Source organism: Giraffa tippelskirchi, chromosome 10, assembly GCF_054371585.1.
Source record: "Giraffa tippelskirchi isolate mGirTip1 chromosome 10, T2T-mGirTip1v1.2.pri, whole genome shotgun sequence".
NCBI lineage: Eukaryota > Metazoa > Chordata > Mammalia > Artiodactyla > Giraffidae > Giraffa > Giraffa tippelskirchi.
In genome coordinates, this window is record NC_137284.1 from 48600838 (window position 1) to 48627664 (window position 26827).

The 26827-nt window shown below is 40.3% G+C and overlaps 1 long non-coding RNA gene across 1 annotated transcript; it reads right to left on the reverse strand.

The window, feature by feature from the left end:
* Positions 1–1251: 1251 nt before the first annotated feature.
* LOC145522313 (uncharacterized) lies at positions 1252–24480 on the reverse strand. Its single transcript, XR_014065979.1, has 7 exons — positions 24367–24480; positions 22463–22508; positions 21798–21971; positions 19597–19833; positions 17194–17295; positions 1963–2055; positions 1252–1398 (listed from the first exon to the last, which is right to left on the reverse strand). It is a non-coding gene; the product is annotated as an uncharacterized LOC145522313 (long non-coding RNA).
* Between the last annotated feature and the right edge of the window lie 2347 nt (positions 24481–26827).

A 26827-nucleotide genomic window follows, 5' to 3' on the forward strand; every position in this document is an offset into this window, starting at 1 on the left:
TAGAAAAGTCTGCATAATAATTCTAGAAAATATTATAACTTGTGGTCTACCCTTATTACATCATTTAATTTTTATACCTAATCTTTTTTCCTCCTTGAGCTAACATCTGGGTCATTAAAAAAAAATCATAGCTTAAGATATGCATCTTCTGTGGTGAGAGACATCAGCAGCACACGTAGAGTGAAAGTCACCGCTTCACTGGATTTCCAGATTCATTATGTGTGGACTTATTTATGAGATATTACACTTTTCCAATGAGTTTCTTCCTGTAACTGAGAACATTGTATGCATGAGAATGAAATCATTCTCATTATTTAATTTGTAAGACATTTCTTTATTAAAAGAAGACAGTTAATATAACCACTGAAGCCCAAATTTCATTGATTAAGGAGACCAACCATGTCACAGGACAGAGTATGGAGCCAGTGTCAATTTCATGGCCACAAGAAAGAGTGCATATTCAGCCATTGAAATGCATACATACAAACATATACACATAAATAAAAACAACTGAATTTCACTTTTCATTTTACGTGCTTTTATCCCACATGTGAAATAATAAACATGGAATCTATTTTAAATAACTTCAATATACAATATTTAAATTTTAATTTGTGCCTTAAATGCTTAAAAAGTCTAATTAGAAATCTTACCTTAATCATTGTCCATCAGTTTTGAAAAGTTATTATTCATTTATTTATTGGCTGCACTGGGTCTTAGTTGTGGCACACGGGATTTTGATCTTCACTGCAGTGTACAATGTCTTCTAGTTGTGAAATGTGGGATTAAGATATATATATATACATATATGTATATATGTATATATATACATATATGTATATATATATATGTATGTATGTATGTATTTTTGGCTGCACTGGGTCTTTGTTGCTGCATGCAGTCTTTTTCTAGTTGCTGGAGCAGAGGCTACCCTTTAGCTGCTGTACACAGGGCTTTTTACTGCAGTGCTTTCTCTTGTTATGGAGCACAGGCCATAGGTTCATGGGCTTCAGTAGTTGTGGAGCATGGGCTTAGTTGCCCCACAGCATGTGGGATCTTCCCAAACCAGGGGTTGAACTTGTGTCCCCTGCATTAGCAGGTGGATTCTTAACCACTGGACTACCAGGGAAGTCCTCATTGTCCATCTTATAGTTACTACAGGTTTTGTAATTCCTAAGATGTCACTATTGTTAATAAAAGGAAATCAAACTACATATTAAGTCAAGTTTTAAGCTCCTTGTCTTCTGTGTATTTTTGTCAGGTACTCAGTTTTTAATAGTTTTGCAAGTCTAAATAGTTTTTTGTCTTGCTATTGACAGATCTTACAATGCCTGCTTGCCACAGGAAGAGTAGATCATGTGCACACAGCTTGTTCTTTTTCTTGGTGACATGATGTGACTGGAAAAAAAAATGGTTTTCAATAAATATAAAATAAAAATTCTGAGTTATTAGAAAACACTGTGACACTATTTAACTGGCAGTTTTCTCTTTCTCAGTTATACATAAATTAATGTTACATCTTACTTTTAAAATAATTATATGAATTTAATTTTACTGGACCTTCATTTTAAAAAGAATAAGATAGAGAGGAAAGAGATGGCAGAGGAGTAGGTGGACGTGGAGTACATCTCTTTCCACGAATACATCAAGAATACACTTTCAGATACAGAAGTGCTTGCAAAACACCAGCTGAGAGTGGATGGGGGTACCTGACCAGCAGAAAAGAATATATAGAACCACACAAAACTCCATAGGACGAAGGAACTAGGGGGAAAAACAAGAGTGTTACTAGGAATGGACCTGTCCTCGGTCGGTAGGAGAACTGAAGCAAGGGTCCAATCCCCACATTGGAGCAATTGTCTGAGTCAGAGGAGAAACGTTTGAGGCTGAGAGTGAAACAACTGATCTGTGGCAGCCTAAATGGAATGAGAATCGGACAGTCCTTGCCACAACCATACATACCTCAGACATGGATGCAGGTCACCTTGAAGGCACAGCTTCTGGGAACTGGAGTTTAGGGATTGTGGAGCAATCCAGGGTGAGGGCTGCTGTTGACTGTGGAGAGATGGATTGAGGGGATGTGAAGGAGGAGATTGTGGTGGGAAACGCCTGTAGAGGAAAGTCAGGCAGCCATGGAAGCAAGGCGATACTGCTGAATCACCTGTAAGAGGTGGAGCCATCCCCATAGCCTCTCTCCCCACATGCCAACATCAGTAGCTGAACAACAGAGAGGCTGGCCCATCAACTACCTCATTCACTGAACTACAGAGTAGGATCCCACCTAGGGTGCTCTTTAAGTGCCTAATGCCTGATCTACACAGTAGGATCCCAGCCAGGGGAGGCCCTCTATGTGCTTGACATGCCAAACAACAGAGAAGGACCTCAGGCAAGAGAGCCCTCTAAGTGCCTGAATGGGTGGAGCTTCAGAGAAAGACTGACCAAAAGGCTTTTTGATTGCCAGCTTCAAGAAGCTCAAAAAAACCTCTGATAGGGTCATAACTCATGCGGTGGAGGCAGTCCGTGCCCCTGCATGCTTGGCGACACCGGGGTCCCTGCAAGCCAAGCAGCTGCACCACATTCACACTCAATTCTCATTTGGACAGAGCTGCTGCAGGCAAAAAAAAAAAGTCTTGTGTCTGTGTGTGCAGGGACGCTTCTGTCGTGTCCAATTCTTTGCAACTCTCTAGACTGTGGCCTTCAAGGCTTCTCTGTCAGGGGGATTCTCCAGGCAAGAATACTGGAGCCTATTGGCAAATACTCATTGACATACCCTTCTAGGGCACCATATTTCCTGCTGCCCTAGCCGTCAACTCCCCTGAGTACCTGGTGCTGCCAGAACGCCTGTGACCCAAGCAGCTGCATCACCTCTACACCAGGCCCTCTCAGGGACAAACCCAAGTCCTCCACACCAGCCTCAGGAGCAAACCTCAGTGGACAACCCAAATGCAGAGGTACAAATAAAACCACAATTGAAACCCAGGGGCAGTGTGGCTAAGGAATAAGACCCAAAACCTTTCCACCAGCTGTACAAGCTGCAGATTAAATCCACAATATCAACTAGGCAGACTCTGTGTCTGTGGAATATATAAAAGAACACTGAGAGCTCCCACAAAAGAAAACGCACTAGTGTTGATAGTTGTGGACATTGGAGGCAAGAACACACAGGAATAGTACCAGGTTAGAATCTGCACTGCCCACAGCAGCTCCAGAGATCAGCACAGGGTTGGAGGGCATCCTAGGGAAGTGAGGTGGACAGTGACTGCCAGTGAGAGAAAGGACTCTGACAGCAGTGACTTAAGAAAAGCATTTATTATTCTTATGTTTTGGCTTGTTCTGTAGATTCTTTTGGATTTTTTTCCTTCTTTTACATCCCCTCTGCTGCATTGTTGGAGAAGTCAATGGCACCCCACTCCAGTACTCTTGCCTGGAAAATCCCATGGATGGAGGAGCCTGGTAGGCCACAGTCCATGGGGTCGCTAAGAGTCGGACACGACTGAGCAACTTCACTTTCACTTTTCCCTTTCACGCACTGGAGAAGGAAATGGCAACCCACTCCAGTATTCTTGCCTGGAGAATCCCAGGGATGGCGGAGCCCGGTGGGCTGCTGTCTATGGGGTCGCACAGAGTCGGACACGACTGAAGTGACTTAGCAGCAGCAGCAGCAGCAGCAGCCACATTGTAGTTGTCGATTTTATTGGCACTATGAAATGTAATTAAGCTTTTGAACTTTTTTTTTTTCCCTCAGTAACACTTTTTATTGTTGTTATAAACCTCTGCCTCTACTTTGGGCTTTTGCAGTTATGTAGAGTTTTCCATTTTCCTTTTTTTCCCCTCTCTTTTCCCTTTCTTTAATTTTAATTTCTAAATTTTTAAACCTATTGATATTTTTTCTATATGTAATTGTCTGTTTGCTTTTCCTACTGTTCTTTTCCCCTTGCAGTTAACCTTTAATGTATATAAATCTTCTTTATCTACCTCTATTTAACTTTGCATATCTATTCTTTCTTTCTTTCCTCTCAACTTGTTTGTTAGCTTTGTTATTACTGCTTTATTCCCCAATTGACACCTTGCTTTAGTTTTTTTTTTTCCAAATTGTGCTTTAGTTAATTTTGTTCTTAAGTGGTAGATACAATTTTTGGTTTCCTTTGTTCTCTGGGTCAGTCTATTGTACTTTATTTTGTTGGACTGTTTCGATTTTGCTTATGGGTGTATATGTATATGTGTACATTCAGTCACATATTTTATTATTGTTATCCACCTCTGCCTCTGTGTTGGCCTTTTGCAGGTCTGTAGAGTTTTCCTTTTTTTCTCTCTCTCTCTGTTTTTCTTTCTTCTTCCTTTTTTTCTCTTTTCTATAATTTTAATTTTTTAAATCTATTATATTTTTTCTATATTTGTTCCTTCCTTTGCATTTTCTACTATTCTTTTCCCCTTGCAGCTAATCTTTAAAGTATATACATCTTCTTCATCTACCTCTATTTAACTTTTCATATCTTTCTCTCTTCTCTTTCTTTTCCTCTCAATATATTTGTTAGTTTTGTTTTCATTGCTTTATTCTCCACTTGTCACCTTGCTTTAGTTTTGTTTTCCAGTTTGTGCTTTAGTTAGTCTTGTTCTAACTGGTAAATAAAATTTTTGATTTCCTTCATTTGCTGGGTCGATCTACTGCATTTATTTTTGTTGGACTGTTTTGACTTTGCCCAACCAGCATCATCCAACCACCAGTAGCACCCTGTGCATCATGCCTCAACTAAACAACAAACAAAAGAAAAATACAAACCCAATCATCAGCGGACAGGATTACTACCTCACTCAGCCTTGCCCATCAGAGGAAAAACAAACAAACAAGCAAACAAAACTCAGCACAAGTCTCACCCTATATAAAGGTTACACAAATCACTGGACCAACCTTAGGAGGGCAGAAACCAAAAGGAAGAAATAATTCAAAGAGGGAAGCTTATAGCAATACAAACTTACCTAAAGAAACAAGAAAAATCTCAAATAAACAACTTAACCTTACACCTAAAACAACTAGAGAAAGAAGAACAAAGAAAATCTAAAGTTAGTAGAAGGAATGAAATCATAATGGTCAGAGCAGAAATAAATGAAATAGAGACAAAACAATCACAAATATCAATGAAACTAAAAGCTGGTTCTTTGAAAAGATAAATAAGATTGATAAACTTTTAGCCAGTTTCATCGAGAAAAAAAGGGAGATGACTCAAATCAGTAAAATTAGAAATGAAAAAGAGAAGTTACAACTGACTCCACAGAAATACCAAGAATCATAAAAGACTACTATGAGCAGCACTATGTCAATAAAATGGACAACCTGGAAGAAATGGATAAATTCTTAGAAATATACAGTCTGTAGACTGAACCCAGAAGAAATAGAAAATATGAATGGACCAATCACAAGCACTGAAATTGAAACTGTGATTAAAAACATCCCAACCAACTAAAGTCCAGGGCCTGGTGGCTTCAGAGGCGAATTTTATCAAGTATTTAGAGAAGAGTTAACACCTGTCCATCTGAAACTGTCCCAAAGAGGAAGAAAAACTTCTGAACTCATTTTATGAGACCACCATCACCCTGATATCAAAACTAGACAAAGATACCACAAAAAAGAAAATTTCAGGCCAATAACACTGATGAACATAGATGTAGAAATCCTCAACAAAATACTATCAATCTATGCCCAACAATATTTTCAAAAGATCATAACCATGATCAAGTGGGATTCATCCCACGGATGTAAAGATTTTTCAACATCTGAAAATCAATCAATGTGGTACACTATATCAACAAATTGAAGAATAAAAACCATATGATCATCTCAATAGATTCAGAAAAGGCTTTTGACAAAGTTGAGTACCCATTTGTGGTAAAGACTCTCCAGAAAGTGGGCAGAGAGGGTATATACCTCAGCATAATAAAGGCCATATGTGACGAACATACAGCTAGTATTATACTCAATGGTGAAAAACTGAAAGCATTCCCTTTAAAATCAGGAACAAGGTTGGATGTCCACTCTCACCACTTTTATTCAATATAGTTTTGGAAGCCTTAGCTTCAACAATCAGAGAATAAAGAGAAGTGAAAGGAATCTAAATTGGAAAAGAAGTTATACTGTCACTGTTTGTAGATGACATGACACTATACATAGAAGATTCTAAAAATGTTACCAGAAAACTACTAGAGCTCATCAATGAATTTGGTAAAGTTGCAGGTTACAAAATTAATACACAGAAGAAATATGCTGCACTTCTATACACTAACAATGAAAGAGCAGAAAGAGAAATTCAAGAAGCAATTACGTTTATCATTTCATCAAAAAGAATAAATATCTAAGAATAAACCTACCTAAGGAGACAAAAACCCTGTACTCTGAAAACTATATGATGCTGATGAAATAAAGCAAAGAACACATAACAGATGGAAAGATGTATACAATGTTCATGGATTGGAAAAATTAATATTGTCAAAATAAATATACTACCCAAGGCAATCTATACATTCTTTTTTTTAAATTTTTTATAAATTTGTTTATTTTAGTTGGGGGCTAATTACTTTACAATATTGTAGTGGTTTTTGCCATACATTGACATGAATCAGCCATGGGTTTACATGTGTTCCCCATCCTGAACCCCCCTCCCACACCCTTCCCCATCCCATCCCTCTGGGTCATCCCATTGCCCCAGCCCTGAGTGTTTGTCTCATGCATCGAACCTGGAATGGTGTTCTGTTTCACATATGATAATATACATGTTTCAATGCCATTCTCCCAGAATCTCCCACCCTCACCTTCTCCCTCAGAGTCCATAAGACTGTTCTATGCATCTGTGTCTCTTATTCTGTCTCACATAGAGGTTACCGTTACCATCTTTCAAATTCCATATATATGCATTAGTATACTGTATTGGTGTTTTTCTTTCTGGCTTACTTCACTCTGTATAATGGGCTCCAGTTTCATCCATCTCAATAGAAACGATTCAAATGTATTTTTTTTAATGGCTGAGTAATATTCCATTGTGTATATGTACCACAGCTTCCTTATCCATTCGTCTGCTGATGGACATCTAGGTTGCTTCCATGTCCTGGCTATTGTAAACAGTGCTGCAATGAACATTGGAGTACACGTGTCTCTTTCAATTCTGGTTTCCTTAGTGTGTATGCCCAGCAGTGGGATTTCTGCGTCATATGGCAGTTCTATTCCCAGTTTTTTAAGGAATCTCCACACTGTTCTCCATAGTGGCTGTACTAGTTTGCATTTGCACCAGCAGTGTAAGAGGTTCCCTTTTCTCCTCACCCTCTCCAGCATTTATTGCTTGAAGACTTTTGGAGAGTAGCCATTCTGACTGGTGTGAAATGATACCTCATTGTTGTTTTGATTTGCATTTCTCTAATAATGAGTGATGTTGAGCATTTTTCATGTGTCTGTTAGCCATCTGTATGCTTTCTTTGGAGAAATGTCTGTTTAGTTCTTTGGCCCATTTTTTGATTGGGTCGTTTATTTTTCTGGAATTGAGCTGCAGGAGTTGCTTGTATATTTTTGAGATTAATTGTTTGTCTGTTGCTTCGTTTGCTATTATTTTCTCCCATTCTGAAGGCTGTCTTTTCACCTTGCTTATAGTTTCCTTTGTTGTGCAAAAGCTTTTAATTTTAATTAGGTCCCATTTGTTTATTTTTGCTTTTATTTCCAATATTCTGAGAGGTGGGTCATGGAGGATCCTGCTGTGATTTATGTCGGAGAGTGTTTTGCCTATGTTTTCCTCTAGGAGTTTTATAGTTTCTGTTCTTACGTTTAGATCTTTATCCATTTTGAGTTGATTTGTGTGTATGGTGTTAGAAAGTGTTCTAGTTTCATTCTTTTACTAGTGGTTGACCAGTTTTCCCAGCACCGCTTGTTAAAGAGATTGTCTTTTCTCCATTGTATATTCTTGCCTCCTTTGTCAAAGATAAGGTGTCCATAGGTGCGTGAATTTATCTCTGGGCTTTCTATTTTGTTCCATTGATCTACATTTCTATCTTTGTGACAGTACCATACTGTCTTGATGACTGTGGCTTTGTAGGAGAGCCTGAAGTCAGGCAGGTTGATTCCTCCAGTTCCATTCTTCTTTCTCAAGGTTGCTTTGTCTATTCGAGGTTTTTTGTATTTCCATAGAAATTGTGAAATGATTTGTTCTAGTTCTGTGAAAAATACCATTGGTAGCTTGATAGGGATTGCATTGAATCTATAGATTGCTTTGGGTAGTATACTCATTTTCACGATATTAATTCTTCCAATCCATGAACACGGTATATTTCTCCATCTGTTTGTGTCCTCTTTGATTTCTTTCATCAGTGTTTTATAGTTTTCTATATATAAGTCTTTTGTTTCTTTAGGTAGATGTATTCCTAAGTATTTTATTCTTTTTGCTGCAATGGTGAATGGTATTGTTTCCTTAATTTCTCTTTCTGTTTTCTCATTATTGGAGTATAGGAATGCAAGGGATTTCTGTGTGTTAATTTTATATCCTGCAACTTTACTATATTCCTTGATTAGCTCTAGTAATTTTCTGGTAGAATCTTTAGGGTTTTCTATGTAGAGGATCATGTCATCTGCAAACAGTGAGAGTTTTACTTCTTCTTTTCCTATCTGTATTCCTTTTATTTCTTTTTCAGCTCTGATTGCTGTGGCCAAAACTTCCAAAACTATGTTGAATAGTAGTGGTGAAAGTGGGCATCCTTGTCTTGTTCCTGACTTTAGGGGAAATGCTTTCACTGTTTCACCATTGAGGATAATGTTTGCTGTGGGTTTGTCATATATAGCTTTTATTATGTTGAGGTATGTTCCTTCTATTTCTGCTTTCTAGAGGGTTTTTATCATAAATGGATGTTGAATTTTGTCAAAGGCTTTTCCTGCAACTATTGAGATAATCATATGGTTTTTATCTTTCAATTTGTTAATGTGGTGTATTACATTGATTGATTTGAGGATGTTAAAGAAACCCTGTATTCCTGGGATAAAGCCCACTTGGTCATGATGTATGATCTTTTTAATATGATGTTGGATTCTGTTTGCTAGAATTTTATTAAGGATTTTTGCATCTATGTTCATCAGTGATATTGGCCTGTAGTTTTCTTTTTTTGTGACATCTTTGTCTGGTTTTGGAATTAGGGTGATGGTGGCCTCATAGAATAAGTTTGGAAGTTTACCATTTGCAATTTTCTGGAAGAATTTGAGTAGGATAGGTGTTAGCTCTCCTCTAAATTTTTGGTAGAATTCAGCTGTGAAGCTGTCTGGTCCTGGGCTTTTGTTTGCTGGAAGATTTCTGATTACAGTTTCGATTTCCGTGCTTGTGATGGGTCTGTTAAGATCTTCTTTTTCTTTCTGGTTCAGCTTTGGAAAGTTATACTTTTCTAAGAATTTGTCCATTTCTTCCAAGTTGTTCATTTTATTGACATATAGCTGTTGGTAGTAGTCTCTTATGATCCTTTGTATTTCTGTGTAGTCTGCTGTGATATCTCCATTTTCATTTCTAATTTTGTTGATCTGATTCTTCTCCCTTTGTTTCTTGATGAGTCTGGCTAATGGCTTGTCAATTTTGTTTATCTTCTCGAAAAACCAGCTTTTGCTTGTCTGTAAAGCTTTTGATTTCTCCTTCATATCTGAATGAGATCCTTGCTGGGTACAGTAATCTGGGTTGTAGATTATTCTCTTTCATTACTTTAAGTATGTCCTGCCATTCCCTTCTAGCCTGAAGAGTTTCTATTGAAAGATCAGCTGTTATCCTTATGGGGATCCCCTTGTGTTTTATTTGTTGTTTTTCCCTTGCTGCTTTTAATATTTGTTCTTTGTGTTTGATCTTTGTTAATTTGATTAATATGTGTCTTGGGGTGTTTTGCCTTGGGTTTATCCTTTTTGGGACTCTCTGGGTTTCTTGGACTTCTGTGACTATTTCCTTCCTCATTTTAGGGAAATTTTCAACTATTATCTCCTCGAGTATTTCTTCATGGCCTTTCCTTTTATCTTCTTCTTCTGGGACTCCTATGATTCGAATGTTGGGGCATTTCATATTGTCCCAGAGGTCCCTGAGGTTTTCCTCATTTCTTTTCATTCTTTTTGGCCTTTCTGTATTCTGGTAGTTTGAAGTTCCTCTTTATTGTGGAGGTTCCTCACTGTGGGTGGGGTTGGACGGGTGGCTTGTCAAGGTTTCCTGGTTGGGGGAGCTTGTGTCGGTGTTCTGGTGGGTAGAGGTGGATTTCTTCTCTCTAGAGTGCAGTGGAGTGTCCAGTATTGAGTTTTGAGATGTCTATGGATTTGGTGTGCCTCTGGACTGCCTGTATATTGATGCTCAGGGCTATGTTCCTGTGTTGCTGGAGAGCTTGCATGGTATGTCTTGCTCTGGAACTTACTCGCTCTTTGGTGGAGCTTGGATTCTGTGTATATGTGGAGGCTTTTGGATCATCTCTTATTAATTAATGTTTCCTCTGGCTTTCAGTCTTATTCTTGCAGTAGCCTCAAGACTTCTCCATCCATACAGCATCGATAATAAAACTTTTAGGTTAATGGTGAAAAGATTCTCAACAGTGAGGGATACCCAGAGAGGTTCACTGAGTTACATGGAGAGGTGAAGGGGGGGGGGGTTGAGGTGACCATGAGGAGAAGAGGGGGACTCAAACGTGGAGAGAGCAGTCTAGCCAGTAAGCACTTCCCTCTGTGCTCTCCACAGTCTGGAACCCTCAGAGAGGTTCACAGACATACATAGAGAGCGGGGAGGAAGATAATAGAGGTGAGGATGAGTAGAAAGGGAGGAATCAAGAGGGGAGAGAGAGATCTGGGCAGTATTCTGTTCCCGAAGTGTTCTCCGGTGCCCAGAATACCCTCAGAGATTCACAGAATTGGGTTGAGAAGAGAAGGATGGAGTGGGAGATAGAGGTTCCCTGGAGGAGAAGAAAGAGCATCAATAGGGGGAGAGAGTAATCAAGCCAGTAATCGCACTCCTGAGTAAAAATGGGTCCTAAAGATTGTATTCTTAAATGTACACAATTGATATCAAATATGTAAAACTAAGATTAAAAATCTAGAGTAGAGATTAGACTCTTATAAAAAATACAATATAAAAAAAAAGAAAACAGTATAAAAAGAAAAAAAACAGTAAAACAGTAAAAAAAGAAACAGTAAAACAGTAAAAAAAAAAAAAAGAAACAGTAAAGAAGTAAAACAGAAAAAAAACAGTAAAAAAAGAAAACACAAAAAGTATAAGATATATGTATGCAGTTTGCTTTAAAAATAGGGCTTTTATTTTTTTGCAAGGTAATAGTGGGTTATGAAAATGAAAATTAAAGGTGTAATAGAGGAGTTAAAGAAAATAGAAAGAAAAAAAAATTTTTAATAAAAAAAAATGATAATAGTAAATATATATCCAGGACTTTCTCTGGAGCTGTTGTGAGCAGTGTGGGGTCTGTTCAGTTTCAGATAGATCCTTGTTCCTGCTCATACTTTTCTAGATCTATAGGCCCCTTTCAATGCAGTCGGTGTTAACTACAGGGATTTTAATCTGTTGGCCTGTCACTTCCAAAGTGCTTCCCTCTGTTTATTTGGCTTCTGTTTGGAGGTCTCTTCAGTGTCTAATTTCTGCCCTGCCACAAAGGGGCAGAGGTGGTCTCTTTAGGTTCGCTTGTTCAGTCGTGCTGTGGGGAGGGAGGAACACTGCAAACCAATATCACTGGCGTGTGTGTGGAGAGCTCGCAGTGTCTCAGCTGCACTGGGTTTGCCCCCGCTCACGGCGTGTGTGCTTTCCCAGTCTACCCTGCTCAGGCTTCAGGTTACTCTGCCGGGAAGTGGGCCCTGAGATGCGTGCACTTCCCAGGTCTAAGCCTCTCAGGTTCAGGTTCCCGGGTACTCCACAAAGGTGCAGACTCGGTTGGGCCCGTGGTTTGTGCCAATCCCCTGTCAGAGCAGCTCAGGCAGCCAGGAGTTTGGCGAGTGCACTCTCCCCTGTTGGGGCCGTGTGGCTTATCACCTCCCTGGTCCCCACCTCGGTTTACGGGCGCGCCCAGCTCCGGGGTGCTTTGTGTCAGTTTTGGGGAGCTGGTCTCTGGCTGCAACCCTCCCGGCATCTGTCGACCCTCCGGGATCTCCGGCAGTCTTTGCTTAGAAACTGGAAGCCTGTTTGCAGTTTGGTAGGGTATGCCCTCTCTGGGGCCAAATTTGCCCCTTTCCAGCTCTGGCTGGCCCCACTTGCCCGCTGTGTCTGGCGGGGGATGGGGCGGTCCGCAGCCAGCTAGCTCTTCTCTGGTATCACTTAGTCCTTTGTTCTGTGAGCGGGCCGGCAGTGCCTTAGATTTGGGCTTTTCGCGGGATAGTTCTCTCTCTCTGGCTGTCCCACGGTTTAGGTTGCTATCTCACGTTAGCTCCTTCAGATTGCCCTCAGGGCATTTGGTCCTGGTCCTTACCCTAAGCAGTGCCGCCCACTCCTTTCCGTTCAGCCCCCACTTGCTAGTGGCAGATGCGAGCATCTGGGGTTCTTTGCTGGGAGTTGCCTTCAGGCACGTAATCTGTGGGTTTTATTTGTTTTTTCTCCTGATTATGGTGCCCTCCAAGATTCGAAATCTTCCCCCAAACCCACCAGTGAGAGGGTTTCTTGGTGTTTGGAAACTTCTCCTCTTTTACGACTCCCTCCCCGGGACGGGTCTCCGTCCCTAACTCTTTTGTCTCTCTTTTTATCTTTTATATTTTGTCCTACCTCCTTTTGAAGATAATGGGCTGTTTTTCTGGATGCCTGATGTCCTCTGCCAGAGTTCAGAGGTTGTTTTGTGAAGTTTGCTCAGCGTTCAGATGTTCTTTCAATAAATTTGTGGGGAAGAGAGTGGTCACCCCGTCCTATTCCTCCGCCATCTTAGCCCCAACCCCAGTCTATACATTCTATGCAATCCCTACCAAGTTACTAGGCTTCCCAGGTGGTACTAGTGGTGAAGAACCTGTCTGCCAATGCAGGAGATGTAAGATAAATGTGTTCAATCCCTGGTTCAGGAAGATTCCCTAAAGGAGGACATGACAACCCACTCCAGTTTCTTGCTTGGAGAATCCCCATGGGCAGAGGAGTCTGGTGGGTTACAGTCCATAGGCTTGCAAAGAGTCATATATGATGAAGCAACTTAGCATGCATCAAATTACCAATGGCATTTTTCACAGAACTAGAACAATAAAACCCTCAACATTTATATGGAGACACGAAAGACCCTGAATAGTCAAAGCAATCTTGAAAAAGAAAAACTCAGTTGGAGGAATCAGGTGCCCCAACTTCAAACTATACTACAAAGCTACAGTCATCAAAACAGTATGGTCCTGGCACAAAAATAGGAATATAGATCAGTGGAACAGGACTGAAAACCCAGAAATAAACTCAGGTACCTATAGTCAATTAATTTATGACAAAGGAGGCAAGACTGCACAATGTTGGAAAGACAGTCTCTTCAAAAAATGGTGCTGGAAAAACTAGACAGCTACATGTAAAAAAACGACATTAGATCATTTCTCAATTTCACAAACAAAAATAAGCTCAAAATGGATTAAAGACCTAAATGATAGACTGGACACTATAAAACTCTTAGAGGAAAAAATAGGCAGAGCACTCTCCAATATAAATCACAGCAACATCTTTTTCAATCCATCTCCCAGAATAATGGAAATAAAAGCAAAAATAAGCAAATGGAACTTACTTAAAAACAAACAAACAAACAAACTTCTGCTCAGCAAAGAAAACAATAAACAAAAAGACAACCACAGATTGGGAGAAGATATTTGCAAGTGATACGACTGATAAGGGGTTAGTCTCCAAAATTTGTAAGCAGCTTATGACACTTTCTAGCATCAAAACAAATAACCCACTCAAAAAATAGGCAGAAGGCCTAAATAGACATTTCTCTAAGGAGGACATACAGATGGTCAAATGCACATGAAAAGATGTTCAACACTGCTAGTTATTAGAGAAATGCAAATCAAAACTATAATGAGATATAACCTCATACAGAATGGCTATCTTCAAAAAATCCACAAACAACAAATGCTGGAGAGGGTGTGGATAGAAGGGAACCCTTCTGCACTGTTGGTGGGCATGTATATTGGTACATCCACTAAGGACAGTAGTATGGAGGTTTCTTACAAAAACTAAAAATAGAGCTATCATATGACCCTGCAATCCCACTCTTGGGTATATATACAGAGAAAAACATGGCCTGAAAAATATATATACCCCAATATATATGGGGTGCATATATGCACCCCAAGACTTTTGCCCAGTTCATTGCAGCACTGTTTAAAATAGCCAAGACAACTATAGAAACAACCATAAATGTCCATTGACAGAGGAATGGATAAAGAAGATGTGGTACATGTATATAATGCAATATTAACCACCATCAAAAGGAATGAAATAAGGTCATGGATGCATGTTGCGGCAACATGAATGGATCTAGCAAGTGTCATACTAAGTGAAGTAAGTCAGACAGAGAAGGAAAAATAGCATATGACATCCCTTACATGTGGAATCTAAAATGAAATGATACAAATGAACTTGTTTTCAAAACAGAAAGAAGCTCACATTCTTAGAAAATGAAACCATGGTTGCTGGGGAAAAGGGATAATTAAGGACTTTAGGAAGGTCATGTACACACTGCTATATTAAAAATGGATAACCAACAAATACCTGTTATATATCACATGGAACTCTGCTCAATGTTACATGCCAGCCTGAATGGGAGGGGAATTTGGGGGAGAAAGGATATGTGTATATATGTGGCTGAGTCCCTTCACTGTTCACCTGAAACTATCACAATGTTGTTAATTGACTGTACCCTAACACAAAATGTTTTTGGTGTTAAAATAATTAAATTAAAAAAAGAAAAATCTGAGGATCTAATATACAGCCCAATGAGTATTGTTAATAGCATGGCCTTGTATACTGAAAGTTGCTGAGAGCAGGTGTTAAGCATTCTCACACCAGGAAAAAAAAAAAAAAGAGTTAGGTATGTAACTATGTAAGTGATAAATGTACAGATTATGTTGATCATGGTTAATTACTCTACCATGTATGCATATGCTAATTCATCCCATTATAAAATTTAAACAAATAAAAGTATATGTATTAATTATTCTTCAATAAAGTTAAGAATGAAAACAAACTAAAGGAAACCAAGGAACTATCAAAACTTAAGGAATGTTTCTTTTTCTAGGGTGCTCTGTATCTAAAAAGATAAAGAAGAGGAAAATAATTTCTTAAATGAGTTTGGAATAATTAATACTTTAATGTAGAATTCTATTTTGGAATATAGATGTTTAAGACTTTTGCCCAGTGACTTTTTGCTTTTCTAATTTTTCAAGATTAGTAGCACAAAATAATGGTAAAAGGTAAAGTGCACTTAACTATTATAAGAAACATACTGAATTCCAGTCCTGCAAGCCAATTAATGTCAAGAGCTTTGTCTAATATCTTTGACCAAGTTTTCTTTCTCTTAATGATACATATGATTTCTATGCCATGTGATATTCCTTTGACTCTGCATTTCTGGTTAGCTACTAGTTTGCTGTCAGGTTACTGGCTCATGGCCCACGTCTTAGCATCAAGGCCTTCGAAATGTCTGTACTCACATACCATCATCGTATCCTCCGGGGGCTTTGTGACTCCCATGCTCATTAACATTCTTTTCTGTATATTGTAAAGATCTAGACCTTGGCGTTCCAAATTTGGCTATAAAATATTTAAGTTTTCTAAAGCACAATAAAGAAGCCTGATTATATCTGTTTCAAGCTCAATGCCTGTCTAGTCAGATTTAGACAAGCACTAAATATGTAAAATTGATTTTACCTTGCATTTTGAAAATTTCCCAATGTTAATTGTTATGGATTGAAAGTTTGTGTCCTCCAAAATGCATAAATAAAGGCTTTAGCCCCAAATGTGACTTTATTTGGAGATACAGCCTTTAGGAAGAAATATTGGGTAAATAAGGTCATAAGGACCTTGATCCACAGCGTAAGTGCCCTTTTAAGAAGAGGAAAAGCACCAAAGCTCTCTGTTTCCTGGCTAGCTCCAAGGATAGACCCCGAGGGCACACAGGAAAAGGCTGCTGTCCTACAAGCCGGGAAGAAAGCCCTCACTAGTACCTCAGCATGCTACATCTTGACCTAGGATTTCCTGTCTCCAGAACTGTGAGAGCATAAATTTCTCCTGGTCTGTGATATTTGTCATGGCAGCAGGAGCAGAATAGGCAGAGACTCCTTTAGTGATCCCTCTAAAGCTACTTTTCTAATGTCCTTTTTACCCTACTAAAACCTTCTGTAAATAAACTATGTATAGGTGGGGGGAGGCATAAATTAGGAGTTTGAGATTAGCATATGCACATAACTATACATAAAATAGAAAACCACAAGAACCTATAATATAAGGGAACTATACTGAATATTTTGTAATAGCCTGTAAGTGAAGAGAAGGCTTCCCTGGTGGCTCAGTGGTAAAGAGCCCACTTGCCAGTACAAGGAATGTGGGTTCGATCACTAGATTGGGTTCAATCCTCTGGAGAAAGAAATGGCAACCTTCTCTGGTATTCTTGCCTGGGAAATTCCATGGACAAAGGAGCCTGGTGGGTTGCAATCCATGGGGTCACAGAGTCAAACATGTCTTAGCTACTATGCAACAACAAATAAGGGAAGAGCCCTGAAGACAAAGCATATATATATATAAAACTGGATCACTGAACTTCTGAATTAAGAGGATATTATAAATTAACTATACATCAATAAAAAAAGAAAAAATATATGAAACTAAAAAGTCTGAATAAAACATTGACTTTGCTTAATTAAAAAATAAACTATTCATGACTTTGAGTAAATTTAAATGAATTTATTACCTCTTTCATGGATATCTCCTTAAGCTTTGATTCTTTTTTCTTTAATTGTGGATTAGAATGTTCTCTTTTGGTAGGTAGATTGTATTTTTGCAAATATGTAATATTATTCACCTATAGTTATCAATTTCTTTTTATCTTCAAGATATCGTGGTTGCAAAATCTCAGATATCTCATTTAATCCTTCAACAACAATTTGAGGCAGACATTATTATTACCTATGCTAGAGAAGAATAAACTCATGTTTAGGGATTTAAATTATATACTAAATCTACTTAGTTAACAAATAGACAGATAGAGATATACCTGGAAATTTCTCCATGTTCTTCACCACCTTTGTACAGATGAGTCATCTGTTCTAATTTGGAAGCAGGTTTCTGGAGAAGTTCTTGCAGCTTTGACACAACTCTAGAGAAATATCAGTCTTATTCTAAACACAACAACTCTGTTCCACAAGGAATAGAATTTATCTGTCTAGAAATGCATCCTTCTGCCCAAGCTTACTCCTAGAAAGGACCAAAGCCATTTGCTGAAGAAGGAGAGAATAGGCAGAAAATGCAAATTTAATTGAGTTGATATTAGAGGGACATATTACTGATCTATTAATTGAACTTATAAATATTTACTATTATTATACTTGTTAAATATTTATTAGAAGGTTATTTATGTATAAGATGACTATAATTTACTGCCTAAAATAGAATCCTTTTGAGTGAGAAATGATACTAAAAATAATTAAATCATAAATTTTTATATTTTTTTACTGAGTAATGAATAGTTTTATTATATGGCTGAATTTATAAAATACTTTTTATAATACCATAAAAGTAGCATATCTCTCTGCATGTTTCAGCAAAATTGCAAAATTATGTCTATATATTGGTTAGCTGAACATTCAAAATAACATATGCAGAATATAATAAATATGTGCTGGTATACTTTAGTATACTTTACCAGCACATACTTTAGTTTCTTAGCCATATTTCTCTAATATCATGTTACTTATATTTTGAAGTATATATACTTTCTCTATATTTATGCTGAAAGCTCAGCTTTTCTGTACACCAGTGCTGAATCAAATCTCAGAGACAGAGTTTTGGGTGAAGTAGAAAAGAATAACTTTATTGCCTCTCCCAGGCAAAGTGGGATACAGTGGGCTCCTGTCCTCAAAAAGCTTGATGTCTCAATCCGGGAGGATTTGATTAATTTGATGAGGATTTTTCTAGCAATAGTTCAAGGGTGTGGTTACTGACAGATGATATGTGCAGGTGGTTTTTCTCCTAATCTTGATGAGTTTCTCTGGTCTCTTTAATCTTTCCTCAGGTGAATTCTTGGCTGCTCTTCCCTTAACTAGCAGTTGTTCAAATCTGCCCTTTGGAACTTAGGGAAGGCCCTGTAGGCTGCAGTCTTGCTTATAAGAAACAAGGGACATAAAGGCTTCCTTGCCCAGGAACCCCACAGGACCCTTATCAGTTTCAATATATCTATAAAGTTTTATTTTTACTGTTTTTTTTTGTTTGTTTTTTTAATTTACATGAAATCGTCAAGGTTTCATTTTAGTGTTAATAAATGTAAAATCATGTAATAGTGTTCACATTCAGTGTGCCCCATTCCTGTGATTTGCCAGGGAGTTGTTGTGTCTTCTGCCCCAGGGATGCCTTTGAAATACATTCACATCTCTGAATATTCACATCAAGAGATTAGCTTGAAAGTATTCAAAATGCTAGGACTGTCCACGTGCTTTTAGGTTAGAGCTGTTACATACCAAGCAGATTTTCCAGGAGAGTATTGTCCCTCTATTTCTTACTAAATTACCAGATGATTCACACAGCAGCATGAATCAGATGAGTTGTACCCCAGACTGCCTCTGCTGGAGAAGGACCCTGATCTCTGATTTGCCAACAAGGAAAGGGTGGTTTATAAAACTTTACTCTGACCTCTGAAAGGCCAGTCCCTTCACATAGGTGGCCACCATAGCCTCAGAAGGAAGGGTGGCTACTTCTGTTCCAGAAACAAAGCATTTCTAAAGACATATATAACTTGTGTTACAGTTTAGTGGTTTGTGTACTATCTCTTTAAATTTTGAAATTAAAACTTTTAATGAAATTGAATTTAGGAGAAAGAGTTTTAATTAGATATTTGTTTTAATGATATTTATTACAATATTTCCTTTTTACATGTGCCTTAACCTTGTCCTGCCAATCCTTCAACCCATACTTCTTTCTCTTTGGGTGGGATGGTAACAGAGACATGTCAGGGAGTGTGCAATTTCTTCTGTTCTGTCTCATCACAAACAAAAATTTGAAGTGGTGGACCAGCATTACCGCCTTTAAATGGGCCAGCATCACAGGTCTCAGACAGACCAGAGTCAGAGTTCCGTGTTACAGCTCAGTTTTATTTAGAAAGTAAAGGAAAATACATCCTGGAGGCATGAGGGCATGACGACCTAAAAGATGTGAAGAGAAGAGAGAGAGCAAGCGAGAGAGAGAATGAGAGAGAGAGAGAGAGCCCCGGACCTTGGGCTCCTGTTTTTATAAGTTTTTTTTTCTTCTTCTCCTGGACCTGCCCTACGTAAATTGGGCTATCCAGGAGTGCTGTTTGTTCTACCTGAGGTCGGACCTTCCTTTGTTCTATTTTTGTGGGCTTTTCTGTTCCTTGTCTTTTAGCCATCACCATTCTGGACTCATTTTTCCTATTCTAACTACTTACCATTTCCCCCTCAAGAGATGGGAGGTCCAATTCTTTGGGAATAGGGATGTCGAGGCCTTTGTGGCTACTTCTTGCTGAAATGGGATGGCGAGGGGCATTGGGCCTCCCTCTCTTGCTAGTCTCAGGCCTCAGAGTCCTTATAGTGGTGTCCATCTAAGGATGAGTGATATTTTCTGTGGTCAGCTGTAGTTTTATATATCCTTGTTGAACTGGTAATTCATGTTGTAGCTTGTTGACCTGGGCAGAGGCAAAATGGGTTAAACAATTGACAATACATGGAGCAACCATAAACAGCATCAATGTGGTGATAACAAGGATTAGTAGGGGCATTGGCCAACTCCAAATTCCTATCCCAGGAAGATCTCCCAAAGAGAGATTATAGCCACCCGGAGAACTCTCCAGCTCATTCTTTGAGATCCTGTAGGGTCTGAATGTTTTTCTTAAGGACTGTGAGACTTTCTTTAACTTAGCTGGAAGTATTTATCCAGAAAGAACACATTTCATTCAAGATGTTTCAAGTCCCTCCTTGTTCAGGGATCAGGAGATCTATCTCCTATCTATTTTGGAGTACAACCCCTGCCAAGATGTGTTGGCTCTTTAGAGCTGTCCTGAGAAATCTTATCCCCAGAAACTTGATTTTGGGGATGTTCATTAGAATGGCACTCATTTATAATTCTGAATAGGTATCTGAGATCTTCCAGGGCCTCGCAGGTGTATTGAGTGTCCTCTTCTGTTTCCTTCCACAGCTTGACTTGTGAGTAGTGAATCCAGGAGTCATGTCTTGGTATCTTGACTGCTGTGGGGGTAGAAAGTATTATAGGGTAGGGGCCCTTCCATATGGGCTGGAGATGAGCCTTTGGGGACCCATTTTTCCAGACTTCAATTAGGACCTGAGTCCCTGGAGCATATAGTGGTGACTCTAGAATCTTTTGTGTCCTGGTTGACTCCCCACAAGCATATATTCTTTTGGAATTGCCCAGTGTCCATGGTGTAAGACTGGGGGGTCTCAGCCTCTGGATATAGGAAGAGGTCATTGATATAAATAAAAGACCTCCCATATAGCATCTCATAAGGACTAAGATCAACCTGTTCCTTAGGGGCAATACAGGTGCAGAGGAGAGCTATTGGTAAAGCCTCCTTCGATTTCAGGGAGATCTCCTGGGTTATCTTTTTTTGTCACTGATTTTAAGAATTGGTTGGTTCTTTCTATTTTTCCTGAAGACTGAGGCTTCCAGGCACAATGGAGATGATAAGTAGTGCTCAATGCTTTAGCGACCCCTTGGGTGACCTTAAAAGTAAATGATATCTCATTGTCACTTTGTAATGACCTGGGCAGACAAAATCTCAGAATGACTTCATGGAGCAGTTTTTTTCTTACCACCTCCTCAGCTTTCTCAGTCCGGGTGGGAAAGCCTTCAGTCCATCCTATGAATGTATCTATCACGACTACTAGGTATTCATACCCTTGAGAAACTGGCATCTGGGTGAAGTCCATCTGCCAGTCCTCTCCTGGGTAGGTCCCACGTCATTGGATAGGCTGGGCCAGCTTGGGTCTTCGAGCTCCTTGTGGGTTGTTTAATTGGCAAGTGGAACAAGAGGAGACCACTTGCCTTATAGTGGTTTGGAGGCCTGTTCCCCTGAAGGATTTTTCTAGTAATCTTTGGAGGGCTTTTCCCCCTAAATGAGTAGTGGCATGTAAGGAATTAACCAACTTCCATTGGAGGTTCTCAGGCAGAAAAAGGAATCCCTCCTTTTGGAACCACCCGAAATGATCTTCTTGAAGGCCCTCACTCTTAGCTTGAAGAGTCTCACCTTCGGTGTATGAAGGAGTTTCTGGCAAATTAGTCTGTGGAACTAAGGTGACAACCCCTATTAGGTCATTGTTCTGTAATGCTGCTCTCTTAGCTGCCTGACCAGCTGCTTGGTTCCCACGTGCCACTTCCGTCCTCCCTTTTTGGTGTCCTTTACAATAAGAGACTGAAACCTCAGTGGGTAGATGGACTGCCTCAAAAAGCCTAAGGATTTGATCACCACATATGATTGGGGATCCTTGGGTGGTCAAGTGGCCTCTTTCTTTCCAAATAGCAGCATGTGCATGTAGCACCAGAAAGGCATACTTGGAGTCAGTGTAAATGGCTACTCTTTTTCCAGCTCTAAAGCTCGAGTCAGGGCCATGAGCTCAGCTAATTGGGCTGAAGTACCTGGTGGCAAAGGTTTAGCCTCTATGGTCTCAAAATTGGAGACTATTGCATATCCAGCTCTTCTTTTTCCATCCAAGACAAAGCTCCTTCCATCAGTGTACCAGATTTCCTCAGGATTGGTCAGAGGATCTTCCGACAACCCCTCTCAGGGTTTTGTCCAGTGGTCCAAAGTTTCTAGGCAAGAGTGAAAGGGGAGAGAACCCTCAGTGGTAGGCAAGAGGGTGGCTGGGTTAAGAACCTCACAAGGGGGTACAGTGAGGCCTGGATTTTCCATCAGCACTACTTGATATCTGAGGATTCTTTGATCAGACATCCATAAATGGCCTCTCCTATTTAGGAGTTGTTTCACTTGGTGGCTGGTAAAAATAGTTTGCCCCCAAAAGAGAGTTTTAAAGCATCTTCTATCAGGATAGCAATAGCTGCAAGGTTTTGAAGGCAGGGAGAGATTTCTTTCCAATAAGGGAGTAGAACTGTCAGGGACCACTAGAAACTGGTGGGAAAATATTTGTCCATCCCAGCAACGAAGAAGTGCTCAGGAGAATCTTTTGTAATTGTTTTTCCTGTAGCACCCCAAATCGTACAAGTTTGGGAGGAGAAGACTCTGGAGTAGGAGGTCAGGACAGAGTAGGTAGCCCCTGTGTCAACCAAGAAATTCTTGGACCTACCTGCCATATCCAGTTGCATCCTCGGCTCCTGTCCAGTGATGGTTAACTGTGACAGGTGGGCTGGCTGGAGTGGGCCGCTTCAGTCCAGTTGAACCATTGTGAGGGAGGGCTTGGTGCTTGACCTTGAGGCTATTGGGTCCCCAGGGCAGAGTGCCACCCAGTGTCTCAATTGATGGCATTTGTATCAAGCCGTTTTAGGAGACTTTTCATGGTTTGGACACTGTTTGGCTCAATGCCCCACCTGTCTACAGATTAAGCATTTTACCTTGTGCCTTGCCCTTCAAGGATTGGACTTGGGGTTTGCCATAGGGCTTCCCTGGAGAGCAGCCAGCATCTGAACATACCTGGTCTCTTTCATTTTCTCCCTCTCCTGGGCCTTGGCTTCCCTTTCCTATTCTCTGTTATAAAAGGTATTGGTGCTGTCTGGACCATCTCATCTAAAGAGGCAGCAGGGTGTGCTTCTATAGCTGTTGTAACTTTATCCTGATATCTGATGCACATTGGAACAGGAATTTGTCCTTTAAAATCACCTGTCCTTTGTAAGAGTCTAAGTCCAGATTGGTAAACTTTTAGAGGGCCTCTTTTAGCCTTTCCAGAAAGGCAATTTTGTTCTCATTGGGCTCTAAGTTATTGCTGAGACTGGGCACAGTCCCACAAGTAATAGGCTTTCTTCTATTTCCATGGGTGGACTTCCTTAGGGGTGAGTCTTTCTGAAGGTTATCCTACCCAGAACAGTTTCAACCTGAGAGCCAGGCATCCCCAGGTCAGGATGCAGATCCCCAGGCAAGCTGCGATGTGACAGCCTCCTGGAGATCTAATTCCTGGGCTGGTCAAGGCGTGTCGACTTCCTGAGACCCCTGGACTGGGGGATCCCAGAGCAGGTTGAGGAGTGACAAGCTTCGAGGAACAGATCCCTAGGCAGGTCAAGGCAGGTTGAGCTCCAGGGACCCCAGGACTGGTGGATCCCTGAATAGGTTGAGGCATGAAAACCTCCCAGGGACCAGCTGTTTTCTGGTTGTCCCTCCAGAAGATTGTAGAGGCAACATTGTGGTCCTGGAAGGAGCTCAGGAAAAGAGCATGAAACAGGAGGGAAGGGGGTAGAGCACAACTTTGGAAAGAATGACATAGCACAAGGGAATAACATAAACCGGTTAAAATCAATTGGGTCCAAGATGACAAGTTAAATTCAACTAAACCTTGATCCCCAATCTGCAAGCTAAAAGACACTCCCAGGTGGCAGGACAGTTTCAAGGCACTGTCAAAAGTCAGAGGAGTGGGTGGTTCCCCAATGGTTGGGATGATCCTCCCTCTAATTAGCACACGTATTCACCCAGCTAGCTCGCAAAAACTAGCCACAGCACATTCCACGGTCGAAGCACTTGCCCTCTGCAATGGCCCACATCCTGTGGAGTGTGCTTCTCTCTGAATCCTAACAAATCCACCTCTTACCTATCGCTGTGTCTCTAACTGAATTTTTGTAGTGAGACATCAGAGCCTGAGCTTCATTTGGTCCTGAAGCCAGACTCAAGTCCCAGGAGAGAGGAGCTGAAGGACGGGAGGAAAAAGCAGTGGGAAAAACGTGCCAAGGAATCCCCTTCATAACCTGCTGGAAAATCTGCTAAATACTGACCTGTGCTCACCGTTTCCACTGGCCTGATCCTTGGCACAAAGAAGATTAAGGACAGAAGAACCCCTACTGGCTTGGGTAACAGCTACTGAGGCCTAGCAGATAATGGAGCCTCTGGGACATAATGAGGACTAGGCCCTGCCATAGTCCCTCAGTTGTACCCACTGCCACTCGCCTGTTCACAGGGAGTTCGAGGAAACAAGAAACAGAGACTGGAAAGGAATTGAGATTTTGCTAGGCATATGTCCTTCCAGCTATATGGGCAAGGACCTCCTACCTTAGTCAGAGGTCTTCTGGAATCTGAGACTGAACTGTGAGAGCTTTCTGCTGAGTTTGTTTTTCACTGTCCTTGTTTTCAGCACACTGGGCTTCTTCTCACTTCCCCTGCGCTGGGTTTTCTTTGTGTTCCGCTTCTACCGTGGGAGCTTTCACCGAGTTGGGCTCCTGTTGTGCTTGTCCTCCTCCTTGCGAGGGCCACGCTAAGGTTGTTTCAGCCAGGTTAAATCCGAGTCATGGCACCAGAGATGTCGGGGGAGTGTGAAATTTTCTCGGTTCTGTCTCGTCATAATAGAAATTTGAAGCAACGGACTAGCATTACTGCCCTTAGACGGGCCAGCGTTACAGCTCTTGGACAGACCAGAGCCACAGCTCAGTGTTACAGCTCAGTTTTATTTAGAAAATAAAGGAAAATACATCCTTGAGGCATGAGGACATGACAACCCAAAAGACGTGAAGAGGAGAGGGAGAGAAAGGGAGAGTGAACGAGTGAAAGAGAGAGAGAGAGCCCCAGCCCCTTGGGGGTTGACTAAGGGAGACACACACTCCACAGAGTATGGGCCCTCTCAGAAGGTGATAGGCTCCATGGTACAGGGTTCTTAGGTTTTATAGGGATGGATAATGTCATAGGCCAATGAATGAGAAGATTATTTCAACTATTCTGGAGAATGGCTGAGGATTTCCAAGAATTGGGCCACTGCTCCCTGTTTGACCTTCTAAGGTCAGCCTCAAAACTGTCATGGTACCTGTGGGTGTGTCATTTAGTGTGCTGATATATTACAGTCAGCATGTAATGAGGCTCAAGATCTAGTATCTAGTGCAAGTCAACTTGTCAACTATCTTGGATCTAGTTGGTTCTAAACAGTTTATGCTGTGTCCTCAATGGCTGTGTCATTCTTTGAAAAGTTGTGCTCTGCCCCTTTCCTGTCTCAGAGGAATTAAACGTGAGAGAAGTAAAAATACCTGATATTAGTTAAAGAAGGATAGGATCTCTGTATATCTTGGGGAAGGAAAAGAGATCAGAAGGAGGGTAGGTAAATGTACCAAGAGCCATGCTAATGCAGAACAAGGAGAAAGAGAATGAAAAAGAGAAAGAATTTACATCAAGCATCTAAGCCTATACATTTCTAGCAAAACCAACAAAGAGAAAAAAATTATTCACATCTAGAATTTATAAGGAAATCTCAAAACTCAAAAGTATATGAGCAGACAATCCAATTAGAAAATGAATAAAAGACATAAGAGACATTTGACAAAAGATGACATATGACTGGGCCTTCTCTGGTGGCTCAGTGGTAAAGAATCTGCCTGCAATGCAGAAAACCAGGGTTCAGTCCCTGAGTTGAGAAGATCCTCTGGAGGAGAGCAATCCACTCTAGTACTCTTGCCTAGAGAATCCCGTGGACAGAGGATTCTGGCAGGCTGCAGTCCATAGGGTCACAAAGAGTTGGACACAACTGGAGCAACTAAACAGCAGCAGCAGACATATGACTAGCCAATGAGCATTGAGATGTTCAACATCTTTAGAGACCAGAGAAATGAAGATTAAGACCTCAATGAACCATCACTTTGCACCTACCAAAATAGCTAAAATAAAATGGAATGATAGTACCAAAACCTGGTGAAGATGTGGAGATGACTTCAGATGAATATATGCATTGCTTTAATATATTATATACTATATACTGATATATATATATATTAAAGAAATGCATTATATATAATGTACAAGTATATATGTATGCAATATATAATAATGCATATACATATATAAAGTATATATATACATATATATATTGCATTTTTTAATGTGCTATTTTAATATTTAATAGTTATCCTCTCTGAATGGGACATTGTTTTTGGAGCTCTGTGCTACCAAGTAAGAAGGCAGGTTATAAGGAAACTTTCAGTGTTTTTTCATTCAGGGAGAATGAAAAACTACAGGTATTGTATTTGTCACCACTGGGATCCAACCACATCTCCTCTCTTTGGTTCCTCACTCCTGATGCCCAGGTGGGGCTTCCCAGGTGGCACAGTGGTAAAATATCCGCTTTCCAATGCAGGAGGCACAAAAGATGCACATTTGATCCCTTAGAGAAGGATATGGCAACCTGCTCTAGTATCCTTGCCTGGAAAATTCGATGGACAGAGTTGCCTGGTAGTCTACAGTCCATGGGGTCACAAAGAGTCAGATGCGACGGAGTGTGTGCGCATGTGCACGTGTGTGTGCACACGTGTGTGCGTGCACACACACACACACATATGCACTTTATTTTTTAGAGAAGTTTAGGTTCACAGCAAAATTGAGCAGGATGTACAGAGCATTCCCACAATCTCATTGCTCTCTCTAACCATGCTATCTACATCCCTGCCAGGGTGGTATATCTATTACAATTGTTGAACTTACACCAGCATGCCATTATCACCCAAAGACCATAGTTTATTTTAGAGTTGGCTCTTGA